The following is a 5,764-nucleotide window of genomic DNA, read 5'->3' on the forward strand; positions in this document are numbered from 1 at the left end:
GTTCGACACAGGTAATGTTGAAGATATGTAGTTATAACTGATTTACTTTAATTGATTTATCCTTACTTTATGTTAATAACCTTCCTTATAGTCCTTCCTTTCAAATATTTTGTTCACACATCATTTCTAACACACTGTCTAAACATGTATGTATTAAAACAACAACAACAACTTTTTACTTTTTCTTTATTTCAGCTGAAAAGGAAGATCATGGGCCTGTCAAACCTTGTTTGTGGAGAGGGATGAATCTTGTGTGTTTACGGAGAAGACCAAAAGCTGCTAAGGCAGATATTTCCAGAGGTACGTCTGTGTTGATCTGAGCACCTCGACAGAACTTTACTGCAGTTACATTTTGCACAGAATTTTATGTTTTTTACTTTTTTAAATACCTCACGACCCCATCAGTACAAACCCTGTGCTACGTCAAAGTATTAATAATTCAAACAATTCCAGCAAATTCATATGATATTGTACAAGCGTACTCTCCAGCTTTTCCTCCTGCTGTCATTGACCATCGCCTCAGCTCTCATGCAGACTGTGCCCATTGTAAGTAGTCAGAGCGTTATATCCTAAAGTTTATATTGAGTCCACTGTATTCTTTATTAGCACCGTCTTAACCCGTTCTAACAGTACATGATATCTGTCCACACCTCACAGTCTGCCTTTATTTCCATGTTGATTTTAATTGAACACATCTGTCTAAAAGCAAGTTAAGAAATGCTGTGTAACTTGTCATGTGACACATCAGATCTTCAGTTAATTTGGCCAAATTAGATCATTTAAGGCTGTTCACACCAAGAATAGTAACTACAATAACTATTTTAGCATCCACACCAACATCAACCAATGATAAAGTTATGTTTATTATTATACACACTGCAGCGACGTTGTTGTCTGCCACTTTAAATGATCAAGCTTTTTAAATGTGCATTTTGATTGGCTGTTTAATGTTCATCAGCTGGAAAGTATATTCCACTGATGTTGTTCCTCTGTGTCATTAAATGTTAAATAGTTGCAGTATGGACTCATCCTTGGTATGAAGAGGTCTTTAAACTGCTTACAAGAATCCTGCTGCATGTTATAGTGTAGAAAATAATTGAGAATAATATAGCTTGAAGATACAGCTTTCTTCCCTCTCATTTTGTTAAACTCAAACGCAAGATTCTGCCTTCCTTTGCTTGTTTCTCTTCATCTTAGTCCTTTACTCTCTCCACTCACTCACACATTCTCTCTTGTAAGGTACAAACAGAGCGGATGGTTGCATGATGGCCTCTTTCAGTTTTGTCAACTGAGCGTCTACTAGTGAGGCTCAGCAAGTTCTTGTCATGATCAGCCCTCTCCAAGAAAGGTTTGTAGAAAATTGTAATCAATATTCATTTAATCCTCTAACCTGAATCTTTTGGTGAATTAACTTAATTATATCTGTCTTAATTCATATGTTTAACCAGCAATAGTAATTAAACATGGGGTTAATAGACATATTTTTGTTTTACAGCTGAAGAGCAAAAACACAAACAACATCAGTCCTGTTGGGGATGAGGAATGAACATGGCTCTATTGTGCCCAAATAGAAAAGAGTGAAAAGGTGCTCATTCCCATTGATGTGTCTGTATTCAAGCAATGCATTAGTACAGCATATGATGTTGATCTCTATTCAAGTCAGCAATTATCATTTTTCACATATACATCTTTTTATAAGTCCTTTTACAAATCATCAGGGCATCATTTCTGGAATTTGGGCAGAAAATGCATGACACCTGCACCTGTATTCACCAAACTATTTTTCTTATGGACTTATAGTTTTTGAAGGAGGATGAAGTCAGTTGATGGAGAAATGAAGAACGAGATGTGTTGTATATGAAGACTTCAGATGCAAAAGCCTTTAAGTTCTGTATGAAATGTTCTTCTAAGAAGAATTTTAGAAGAAAATTTCAGGTGGAACTTAGATGCCTTTGCATCTGAAGTCTTCATATGTACAACTTCGTATGAGTTTTTAATACATTACTGATTTGTTATGACTGCTTTTATTATTGTCTACTTGTACAGAAAGACTGCAGTAGAAGGAAAGCTGGTACTGAGAACATTTGTCTTCAGTCCAGACTAAAGAGAAGTGGGTCTGAGGCCAGAGATGGAGGAGTCAGTGGTCACCAAATGCAGCGCTGCAGCCTGAAACTGTGAAGACTGGATTCCCAAACAGCTCTGTGACCGCACAGATGTTACGGCCATAAAAGAAACTTCACAACTGAGAGCCCATACCTCCAACAACCTTCAACAGGAATCAATGGTATGTCCATTTCAACAATTCTAAATAATAATAATATATAATTGACACAATGATTTTGTCTCTCCAGGACATCTACGCAAGGTTTTTCTTTTGTTGAGGACCGTCAGAGACTCCAGCCAGACGAACCATGGATTGCTCTCACTGTTACCATCAGACAGACATTATCACAGAACCAGCACCAGCAGACTGCAAGACAAGTTCCTTCCACAGGCAATCAGACTGAACTAAATTCGTACCAGTAACACCACACACACACACACACACACACACACACACACACACACACACACACACACACACACACACACACACACACACACACACACACACACACCAGCAGCTCATACTGTATGCACTGCACTCTATCAGCTACACTGACTGGACTCTCACTCACTATTATTCTGCAGCCTGATATTCTGTTTGCACTAATTCATACTGTACTGAAAGTGAAAGTGATGTGACATTCAGCCAAGTATGGTGACCCATACTCAGAATTTGTGCTCACACCCGGAGCAGTGGGCAGAGGTATATCTACAGTATACAGTGATTGCTGTTTATTGTTTTCATTTTGTTCTCTCTGTTTAGTATAGTATTGCACTATATTTTCTACCTGTATTGAGCTCTTATGTATACAGTTTATATTTTTAATACTGTATATGTGTTGCAAATATATTCAGAACTTGTCATGCTGCAGTTTGCACAAAAGCATTTCACCACCTGTATACTTGCATTCATGGTATTGTGATAATAAAATGATTTGATTTGAATTGGTCACATGACTAGTTCATCAGTTGTACTGTTGTGCTGGATAACAATTGCAAATTGTTTATGACATTGAAGAAGATCATGATAGAGACATGGATTTGAAGAAAACCAGGAGAGCTCTGATGATAAGAAGGAAACTGGATGTGATTCTTTGGTGCTCAAGACATTTCACCATGCCTTCATCTGGGTTTCTTCATCTGATTAAAATAATATGGTTTTAAAGTAACCAATTTTTATTTCACTTGAATATAATTTGTCTTAATATGCTACTTTATCTGTCTTTATGCTGCATCCTAGTAAAATATTGCGTATGGTGTTGGATAATAAAGTATGGTGAATATTCTGTACTAGAGATGGTTTTTGGTAAATACACCATTTAATTTTGTAAACAACACATATAATCACCATGGTTGTTTTGATTAAGACATGAACATTTAGTCAAATTAATGAAATTCAGTTAGATGAAGAGCTGGAAGAAAGCTGCATTAGAAGAGACTGCATGGACTTCATGCACAACTGAGGGAGATGAATCAAGGAAAGATCAACATGAATCCTGTTCTGTATTATAATGAAGATGATCATGCACATTAATGATGTCTAGCTCCTGAGCAGGACAAAAAAAAAAAAAAAAACATTCTTTACAGAGATTTATGAATTAGGTATTTTATATTATGATTCTTTAAATTGCATGAATTGTATGGAACCATAAACTGCACACTGTCACACATTGTCTTACTGAATGACACATTGGCCTTGTGTGATGAAGTGTCAGAATGTGTATTTGTTGTCTTTGTTTACTATTAGCACTGTATTGTTGCTCTTGATCTTATGAAATAAATTGAGCTCTTTCCAAATGGGCACTTATGTTGATTTTCTGGTGTCTTAATTCTAAGATAAGTATGACTTCCAACTTACATAATGGTATGCTTTTGAAAAGACAACCTACAAAATGTGTCTTAACAGTTTGTTGCCAATGATGAGAATAGAGCTGTTCTATTCTCTATTTCACGGGTTCTTGTGGTGAATTTATTTTCACCCACTAAATATAAAACTAAAATGACGGATTTGCATTGTGGGGTAAACCTGATTCAGCAATAGATTTGTTGATTACAGTTATTTATTTTCAAACAAGGGCCTCGTATTTCCCATTATACACATTCTTTACCCTAATATTAATGTACAATATTTAAGCTCAACATTTTTGCATATACTGTATAAAAATAATAATATTATATTTCTATATTTATAGTGTATTAAATGTATACATTTAATCGCTTGTGTGTTTTTTGGAGATGTATTTACAGTCTTGCAATTTTTAGCTCTACCAGTTGAACTACAGAAAAAAAAGGAAAATAATAATAAAAATAAATAAATAAATACAATTTAAAAAACACAGGCATAAAAATTTGTAGTAATTTCCATATCAGTGTTTATTGATATGTCAAACTTTTCAGACAAACAATGCCAATAACACCATTCTTTCTCTCTAGTTTGTCACTATGAAGAAATAAAAACAAAAAAGCAGTTATTATAAAAAATAATATATTATTGTGAAATATAACAACATTAAAAATTACTGATTGATAAAGTAACTAATAGGTACAGACAGAATTATGTAACAGAAAACCCCTTTAAAACTAAATTGGCTAATATAAAAAATATATATATATATAAAATAAAAAAAATGAATAAATAAATAAAGATTGTCAATTTGTTTGCAGAGAAGTTTATAACATGCCAAATAATATTTTTACAAACCAGGAGTTGCAAGGCACCAGCTGAAATCATATTATTTTCTTCCATTTAAAAGTGATTAACTAATTAGAAAAATATTGTTAAGACTAATATTTCACATGATTACCTCTTAATCTCCTGTAATCACTGACCGCTTCTGTTGTGAATATATGCAAGACAAACTAATACGGTTAATAACAATTATATTTTATAAATCATTTTCAGCTGGAAAATGCATTTCTATCATTAAATGACCTTAAAGGTCACACACACACACACACACACACACACACACATACATATATATATATATATATATATATATATATATATATATATATATATATATATATATATATATATGGCATATAGAATACAGTAGGTGGGATGGTGATAGTGATAGTGACAGGAGTGTTCACAGTAGAGATGGGAGTGTTGACTAGAGGAGAAATAATACAAGTAGATGTGCTAACGACTGAGAGCAGATGTGCCACACAAGAGATAGTGATGTGGATGCTTTTGGAAGGGCTGCTATAGTGGAGAGCTGATGGAGAAGGACTCAGCAATCTGTCAGAAATCCTGCAAGACAGGAAAAAATTGAATTTATCACATGATGAATAATTAAAACATTGACAACAAATGAAAGTGACGTGACATACAGCCAAGTATGGTGACCCATACTCAGAATTCATGTTCTGCATTTAACCCATCCAAAGTACACACACACAGCAGTGAACACACACGGAGTAGTGGGGATCATTTATGTTGCGGTGCCTGGGGAGCAGTTGGGGGCAGCCCTGGAAGCCTTGCTTCTGGGGCAAAAAAAGTCGCATTGCCAGGCCGAGACTCAAACCCACAACCTTATGGTTAAGAGTCAAACTTTCTAACCACTAAGCCACAACTTCCCCCTAGCAGCGGGCTAGTGGTTAAAGACAACATAACTGCAGCGTGTATAATAATAAACAGAACTTTATAATTTGT

At 34.9% G+C, this 5,764-nt stretch overlaps 1 long non-coding RNA gene across 1 annotated transcript; it reads left to right on the forward strand.

Annotated features, from left to right (window-relative positions):
- The first annotated feature begins 278 nt into the window (after positions 1-278).
- On the forward strand, positions 279-2,721 carry LOC113075901 (uncharacterized). Its single transcript, XR_003281057.1, has 4 exons — positions 279-300; positions 1,240-1,585; positions 2,100-2,284; positions 2,352-2,721. It is a non-coding gene; the product is annotated as an uncharacterized LOC113075901 (long non-coding RNA).
- Positions 2,722-5,764: the final 3,043 nt, after the last annotated feature.

This window comes from Carassius auratus, unplaced genomic scaffold (assembly GCF_003368295.1).
Source record: "Carassius auratus strain Wakin unplaced genomic scaffold, ASM336829v1 scaf_tig00017939, whole genome shotgun sequence".
NCBI classification, from domain to species: Eukaryota; Metazoa; Chordata; class Actinopteri; order Cypriniformes; family Cyprinidae; genus Carassius; species Carassius auratus.